This window comes from Malaclemys terrapin, chromosome 20, assembly GCF_027887155.1.
Source record: "Malaclemys terrapin pileata isolate rMalTer1 chromosome 20, rMalTer1.hap1, whole genome shotgun sequence".
NCBI classification, from domain to species: domain Eukaryota; kingdom Metazoa; phylum Chordata; order Testudines; family Emydidae; genus Malaclemys; species Malaclemys terrapin.
In genome coordinates this window covers 1,845,564-1,854,638 of record NC_071524.1, presented here as the reverse complement: position 1 = coordinate 1,854,638, position 9,075 = coordinate 1,845,564, and the positions used below count along the sequence as shown (strand labels likewise).

Below are 9,075 nucleotides of genomic sequence, written 5' to 3'. Positions count from 1 at the left end.
GGGGTGGATGGGGATGGATAGATAGATAGAGGGGGTGGATGGGGATAGATAGATAGATAGAGGGGGTGGATGGGGATAGATAGATAGATAGATGGGGATGAAGGGGGATGGATAGATAGATAGAGGGGGTGAATGGGGATGGATAGATAGATAGAGGGGGTGAATGGGGATGGATAGATAGATAGATGGGGATGAAGGGGGATGGATAGATAGATAGAGGGGGTGAATGGGGATGGATAGACTGACTGACGGAGTCACGTAAATACATAAGCAGAACAATAAAACTGCTGCTAGGTCACAACTGACCAGCACTGACTGATACCTCCAGTGCAGTAGTTCATTACCGAGGCCTTGAGGGACGCACTTGGAGTGGGGGGAGAAAGCTGCAGGTGCAGAACCTGGATTTCTTCCGTGCCCACTGCCCGCTCCAACCCGGCTGCCCCTGGTACCACTCTGAGGACCAGAGACATTCAGCAGAGCACAGGGTCCGTGCCCCAGTTGCTCTCTAGAGAACAGCTTTGTCACAAATCCTCAGCTGGGGTCAAGCAGCCCCAGTGACCCCAGTGGAGCTACGACCGAGTGACAGTCGCTGCATGTCTGGTCTCCGAATGCTTTAAATCTTCAAAGCACTGACTGGTCTTTCCCGGCTCCACGAGCTAGCGGGGTCACATTTCCCAGCTCTAGTGATAATTTTACCCCTGCTGAGGGAAAGATAAACATTGTTCTGCGCTGCCCGAACTCTCTGGGGATCGGATCGCGGTAACTCGCTAGTGGCCACACTCTGAGGCTTCTCAGTTCCTGCTCTGGACTAGAACATGGAATAAAGACTCACTGAGATTGGATTCGGGGTCGGGCTGGGCGCTGCCCAGACACAGAGTCGCCGAGATCGGGGCCCCGTTGGGCCGGGTGCTGCCCGGACACAGAGTCGCCGAGATCGGGGCCCCGTCGGGCCGGGCGCTGCCCGGACACAGAGTCACTGAGATTGGGGCCCCGTCGGGCCAGGTGCTGCCCAGACACAGAGTCGCCGAGATCGGGGCCCCATCGGGCCGGGCACTGACCAGACACAGAGTCACCGAGATCGGGGCCCGTCGGGCCGGGCGCTGCCCAGACACAGAGTCGCCGAGATCGGGGCCCCGTCGGGCCGGGCGCTGGCCAGACACAGAATCGCCGAGATCGGGGCCCTGTCGGGCCGGGCGCTGGCCAGACACAGAGTCACCGAGATCGGGGCCCCGTCGCACAGAAACAAGGTAAGAAAAATGTTGCTTGAGAACTTAGTAGAGTTTGATTTTAGGATATTTAAAAGCAATTATGCATAGCACCTACTACTATCCATTTAAATTCAATAATATTGCCAATGAATAATAAAGTACATAAAATAATAATAAGTATCGATAACATAAATTAAAATGAATCATTAGCAATTATGTATCTTTGTATGACCAATAATAGTTTAATAATAGAAATACTTTAAATAATAAGTAATATAAAGTAGTTATTGGTGATATAAGATAATACCAGCCGTGAAGAATCATAAGTAATTATGTATTCCCTGTATTATCAATTTTAATTAAATAATACATTATATAAAATAATTGTTGGTCATATGAAACACTGAATATAAATAAACTGTCTCTGAAACAGGTCTAACTGAAATCACGGCTGCGAAATATGGACTTTCAAAGAAATGACCCCAAAGCAATTACAATCGGTCGACTTATAGTGCTATCGGTGAATTCTGCAAATATTATGGGTGGACGGAATAGCCGACCAACAAGTTTGGGAGAAGACTGGGACTCGGCAAACGCTACCAGAGATCTTAGCAGAGGAAAGATTTGATTTGCCAGGCCCATTTTACGAGGTTTGACGGGCGAGGCGCATTTACAGGCACAGGAAATCGATGGCAGAAGAACATGAGGCAGAAAAAGAAGACGTTGGATTAACGAGGTGGTGCCCTGGATGGCTCCAAGGACCCGTCATCCCCAAAGAGATGAGCAGAGGATGGCACAGAACAGACCCAACTATGGCTGCAAACCTCCAGTAAGGGAGCTGCTACATAAGAACGGAAAATTATACCAGCGAGGAATCGTGTCATGATGTATTGCCCCTATTATCGATGACAATTTCAACATCATATGATGACATGAGACATTCCTGAGCCCCATTCTCAGTGGGTAGCCAGCACTGGTTCTACAAGCAATCTCTCCCTGTTATTTCGGCGCAGTGTCCGTCTCTCTTGCTCTGTGCCCATGGCCCAACGTTTCTGCCCCCCCCACCAAGGTTGTGGAGCTTTGTTCTACCTCCAAGCTTTGGACTCCACATGGGGGCATTTGGGAGAAAGTCTCTGCTGAACAGGGCAGAGTAGACACTCTTAGGGTCCCGCCCACCCTTAGACTCTATAGCCCAGAGAGTCAAATGGGTTTAGGTGCCCAATTCCCATAGGACTGGACGCATGGGATGGGGTCGGGGGGGGAGATCCCCAGCTGGGGTAAATTGGCTGTCGCCTCCTTGGAGTTGATGCGGCCAACGGCTGTTAGGCCCCCCCACAGCTGTGAGTTCTGGGCCTATGAAACAAGGCCATAATTTCGAGCCCCTACAGGCCAGGATGTGTAATTACTGCAATTAGCAAGTCTAAGCCATTTGTAGCCATCTGACTAAACGGCTCGAGTATTAGCACTGGAAACAGTACGGTATTAATTAATAATATTATCATCAATGTATAAATATTTATTAACTATTCAAGTGTTACTATTAACGATTTTAAGATATAATGTATTAACATTATCGCTAACAATTTTTAGTTATTGTAGATGAATATTTAATGATATCTTAGAGGACAATTATTAATTATTAGAACGAATTATTCATTATTAACAACTCTAAGCTATAGTTTCTTAATATTATGACTAACAATCAAATTATTATAGATTATTATTTTATGAACTACCAGGGGTTATTTGTTAATTAACACTGCTAAAGATAAGTAATACTATTAATAACCTTACATTATAGAGTAATATTTTATTAACTATCCATGACTATTATTACTACTTACTATTATAAACTAGTTATTGATTTATCAACCATTCTAAGTTATAATTTATTAATATTACTAGCTAACTTACATTATTATAGAGTAATGGTTATGAACCATCAGAGGCTATTTATTATAACTAATTGTTAGTGTATTACTAACAACTGTAAGCGATAATGTATTACTTTTATTACTAAGAAATGTAAATTATAATATATTAAACGTTTGATTTATGAACTATCAGAGGTAATTATAATTATTAACAAATGTTAATGTATTATTATTAACTCTTAGATAGAATTTATATCACTAACAATCTTAAATTGTTACAGATGAATATTCTATGACCTACCAGTGCCTATTACTAATTATTAATCATTAGCTACTTATTAATTTATTAGTAACAAATATAAGCTATAGTTTCTTACTTATGTTCGGTTCTTATGCAATAATATTTTTTACCTACCATCAAAAGCTATTTATTCTTATAAACAATCATACAGCACTATTTGTTAATGCGGTTTCTAACCCTCTAGACTGATTAATTATTGGTATTATTACTAACAATCATGGGCTAATTATTTATTAGTCATAATATTTTTATAATCACTTATGTATAGATGTTATTACTAAACATCATACGTTAATTATTTATGATAATTCATTATTTCTACTACCAATTAGCTTAGGCTACTCTTTCATTAAGCTTATTAAACATTCTAAAATAGAATTTATTAATACAAATCTTAAAGTACAATAAGTTGTTGTTATCCCTAGTCAAATGGATTATTAATTATTGGTTCTAACCTCACATGACTGTTTATTCCAAATTTTAAACAACTTCATAGGCATTTCTTCTTCTATAATTATTATTATTATTAAATATCTACAGTGATTGTTGATTATTATGAACGATTCTAAGCTATTTTTATTATTAATAATAGTCCTATGCTGTTAATGAATATTTATAAATGTATTACATTTTACTCTGACTATTAATTATGTATTAACCACCATGGGCTATTATTTGTTATTAACAAGCATATGCTATCAATTACGTATTACTTATTCTACATTAATAATAAATAATAAGTACTTACTACTCATTTTAGATGTGTACAATGATAATGTAATAATCATATATCAATAAATAAAATAAGTACTTAATCACTGTAGTTTATTAATACATAATATTGTTAACAATTCTAGCTCATTTATTAATATTAGCATGTCTGTGATATTTATTAAATATAAGTAGTAATAATAATTCTAGAATAATCATCAATCTAATTATCAATGATTCTAAGCTATTAATGAATTTATTATTAATTCTTGTCTAATAGTAATTCTTATTAACAAGCCTAAACTATTGATCAATTATTATGAATTCTAGTCTAGCAATAATGGCTCTTATTAACATTTCTAGGCTATTAATTAATTACTTGTTCTGAATGCTAGTGTAACCATAATAAATCCTATTGACAATTCAAGACTATTGATTAATTATTATTATGAATTCTAGTCTAATACGAATGATAATAATTCTTATTAACAACGTTAGGCTATTGATTATTCATATTATGTGTTTTCTGGTGCGTATTAGTTATTACTATTAGTCTAATAATAATAATAATCACTATTATGAACAATTCTAGGTTATTTAATATTATTCATAGACACTTAGGTTTTCTTATATTGTTATTATTACACATTTTCGGTCTTTGTCATTATTAATAGACATGTCTCGGGTGTTATGAAGACTCGGCTCGCAGGACGATCACTATTGTTAGCCGTAATGGAGTTTTTGAACAGGGTTAATTATGTTCATGCACAGTCCAGACTGTTAAGCTTTATGTCATTAAGAACGTTAAGTTGCTGCTCAGTATTTCATTATCATTATTAACGAATCTCGGCTGCGCTGTGTTACTATTGGTTAATATTCCCACCTCTAGACTCCGCTGATTTACTCCCCTTTCAACGCGCTCCTGGGTCGCTCTTACGAGCCGTTCCAGGCCATTGGCTTCCCCCCCTCCCCCAACACTCTTAAACCCGGGCTTGTGTCTACAGCGCACCCAGCTCGGGCCGGCAGTCGGTCGGTCATGCTCTGCCGTCCCCACCTGCCCGGTCAATGCGAGCATCCAGCCCTTCCCCCGCTGTGTGCGGAGAGCCACTGAACCAAACTGCAAACCCTGGGTATGATGGAAACCACTGCAAGCCAAGGGGTCCAGCCACCCCCCAGCACCTCTGCCTCCCGTCCCTCTTCCTGCTTCATTCCAGCCCCGAAAAGTCTCAGCACGACCCCCTGCCCCCAAATGGATCCACGCCGGCGTCTCACCTCTCACCCCAAGCAGGCGAGCGCCTGGGGCCTGTTCCCCCAGGGCCCGGACTTTGCAGTCCTCAGATCACCCGGGGTTTGTTTGCTTTCAATTAGGTCCTGGGTTTACGAGACCCCACCATCCCGCCCCTTTGCCCAGTTTACAAGCCCCAGGGTCCCGGCCTCCACGCGAGCCGATTGCCCTGCTGAAATCAGAGTTTTATTACCTCCGCGCGGCTCCGATTCGTTCAACCTCCGACGGGAGAAGGGGAAACGGCCGGGCGAGCTGTAAAATTGGATGTTGTTTTCTAAAGAGCCCTCCCCCGCTCTCACCACTAGCCCCCACTCCCCTCCCAGAGCCGGGGATAGAACCCAGGAGTCCTGGCTCCCAGCCCCCCCTGCTCTAACCACTAGACCCCACTCCCCTCCCAGAGCCAGGGAGAGAACCAAGGAGTCCTGGCTCCCAGCCCCTCCCTGCTCTAACCACTAGTCATCACTCCCCTCCCAGAGCCGGGGATAGAACCCAGGAGTCCTGGTTCCCAGCTCCCCCTACTCTAACCACTAGACTCTACTCTCTTTGGTTGGGGGGGGGGGGAGCCAGGACTCCTGGGTTCTCTCCCTGGCTCTGGGAGGGGAGCAGGGTCTAGGGGTTAGACCAAAGGATCACATACTTCCTACAGTGTTAGCCAAAAACACTCACAGCTCTTCGATTTCTCACCTTCAGCCCAGCTCCCGCTCTGGCTCTGAGCACAGCTGCCCACAGCTCCCACTCGCCTTATTTCCTCCAGCTGTGAATATCTTCTCCCTTCCTACCCGCCCCCTACCCACCCTGGGCCTGCTCCAGCTAATACCCCTGTATTGATACTGTCACCCTGAGCCTGTTACAGCTAATACCCCAGTATTGATACTGTCACCCTGAGCCTGTTACAACTAATACCCCAGTAGTGATACTAACACCCTGAGCCTGCTCCAGCTAATACCCCAGTATTGATACTGTCACCCTGAGCCTGTTACAACTAATACCCCAGTAGTGATACTAACTCCCTCAGCCTGCTCCAGCTAATACCCCAATATTGATACTGTCACCCTGAGCCTGCTGCACCTAATACCCCAGTAATGATACTAACACCCTGAGCCCCCTAGAGCTAATGCCCCAATAGTGATGGTAAAATCCTGAGTATGTTGCCGTTAATGCCCAAACACTGGTACTAACATCCTGAGTCTGATGTAGCTAATACCAAAGTACTGATACACACAGAGCCCCGGGCATAGGGAGGAGAATGGGGGGCCCTGGCGCAAGGGGTGGGGGGCACAGAGCTCCTGGCATGGGGGAGGGGGCACACAGAGCCCCGGGCACGGGGTTAGCAGATGGAGGGTGCAGGGAAGTCCCTCAAATGCAGGGGCCAGGAGGGTGGCCCCCAGGCCCTGGAGGGTGCACAGAGCCCTGGGGGATGCCGTGAGCTCAGCCGACAAGCAACAACACATGAGACCCTTGAGTGCTAAAATATGAGCAAATGGTGCCTCTGGGCCCCCACCCTGTTCTGCCAGCCCCCCCCCTCCCCCCAACAGCTGGCAGAGACACCACATGTGTGTGTGCGTGTGGGGCAGTTACACTGTAATACCCCCCCCCCCCAGCACATCGACACTTTTCTTTCTTTCTTTTTCTTGTCTCTTCTTCATTCTTTCGTTTCCATTTCCCACTCATTCTCTTCTTCTTTCTCATCCAAAATGTTCTATTTTTCATCCTCTCTCTTCCCCCCTTTTCTGATTTACTGCATTCGTTCTTTCCTTTTTCAGTCTTTCATTCCCGCTCGTCTCTCGTTCATTCATTGTCCCTTTTCAGCCTCTCTTTTCAGTTTTCCATTCCACCTTCCTTGGGTCATGTCCTCTCTTTCTCTTTTCCATTCATTCTTTTCTGATTTGCATTCATCTCCAGTTAGTGTCTTCACATTTTTCTGTTTCGTTCATTCATTCGATATTTCTTTTCACTTCTGTTTCATTCACTCTCTTTTGCTTTCATTCTCACTCTTCCTTTCCTATTTTCATTTTTTCTTTCTTTTTCATTCATTTTCCAATTTCTCCTTAATTTCTTCACCCAACATTTCTTTTCAAATTTCCATTGTCTTTTTCTTTCATTCATTCGTTCCTGTTTTTCATTCTCTTTATCATTCATTCTCTAGTTAAGTTTTTTATTTTTATTTTTCATTCTTTACTTTGCTATTTTTCATTAGTTCTTTTTTCTTTCATCCATTCGCTCCTTCATTCTTTTCTATTTTCAATTCTTTCTTTTTCATTCGTTTTCTTTTTAATTCTTTTCTATTTTTCCTCTCTTTTTCATTCATTCTCTGTTGTCTAGTTAATTTCCTCATTTTTCTTTTTCATTCATTCATTTCTTTTCAGTTTTTCATGAATTCTTTTTCTTACTTTCGTTCACTCTTTTATTCGTTTTCTATTTTCAATTCTCTTTTTCATTCACTCTTTTCTTTCTCATTTTCTCTTTTTCATTTATGCTCTATTGTCTAGTTAATTTCCTCATTTCTTTTTCATTCATTCACACTATATTTCTTTTCTATTTTTCATTAATTCTTTTTTCTTTCATTCATTCTCTCTCTTTTTCACTCATCCGTTTTCTTTTTCATTAATTCTTTTCTATTCTTACTGCTCTCTTTCCCCCATTCTTTGCTTTTCTAACACATTCTTTCGCTCCATCCATTCGCTAATTTATTTGTTCGTTTGCCATTTTCATTCTTTTCAATATTTTTGATTCATTCTCACTTTTCATCCCATTTTCGCTTTTTCAGTCATTCGTTCTTAGCTATTTTTCATTTCAATCTCCCTCTCAATCTTTCTTCTCGTTTTTAAATCATCTTTTTTTGCTAATTAATTTATTCATTCTCTTCCCTGTTTTTCATTCTCTCTTTTCTCCTTTTACTGCCCTTCTTTCTTTCTTTTCAGAGTTTCACGTGTTTCCTCATTAGTTCTTTCTCTCATCCACACGCACATTTCCCAAGCAAGCCCACCTTCCACTTCTCCTTCATCTCTCGCTCCGCACTCATCCGGAGTCGATACCCAACTCACCCGAACAGCCAGCCCCGAACCGTGTGTTGGGGCTTCTGGATCTGACCCTCACCCCACCCTATTTATGGGACCCAGAAGTCCTAGCCCCGGCTCTGTGAGGGGAGTGGGGTCTAGTGGTTAGAGAAGGGGGGCAGGGAGCCAGGACTCCTGGGTTCTCTCCCCGGGGAGGGGAGTGTCCCTCCCACACTCAGATTCACACGTCTCACTACGGACCCAGATGGACGCCTCCTAGACCCCACTCCGATTTGGGGTGCACGGGGGGCTCTTGACAAACTGATACAGCCGGGACGCCCCCCGGACTCGCTTGGACTCACCATGCAGTGGGGGAGACGGTCGCCCCCCGAAAAACGAGCCAGACCCCCCGGATTCTCCGAGCAGGGGACAGGAACAGCGAGGAATCGTCCCAAGCCTGGGACGGGGCAGGGACTGGGGTCGCCCGGCGTTCCCCACTGAGCCCTCCAGCCCGGCGCTCCAGAGGGGCCGGCCGTGGGGAGAGGCGTGTGGGGCTGGGAAAAGGAGGGGCGGGGGCGGGCCGGGAAGAGGGAGCGAAGGGAGGAATCAGCAGAGAGGATGGAGCCGGCGGCTCTCAACCTTCCCAGACGCTTGTCCCCCTTTCACGAGGGGGATTTGTCCTGCGTCCCCCCAAGAGTCG

At 43.8% G+C, this 9,075-nt stretch overlaps 1 protein-coding gene across 2 annotated transcripts in view; it reads right to left on the bottom strand.

Moving 5' to 3' along the window:
* Positions 1-8,819, bottom strand: part of NTN5 (netrin 5) — a 34,331-nt gene extending 25,512 nt beyond the window's left edge. For both annotated transcript variants that reach the window (XM_054009965.1, XM_054009967.1), the window contains exon 1: positions 8,738-8,819. The gene's annotated coding sequence lies outside the window, so the exon portion shown is untranslated. The remainder of the gene's footprint in view (positions 1-8,737) is intronic.
* Positions 8,820-9,075: the final 256 nt, after the last annotated feature.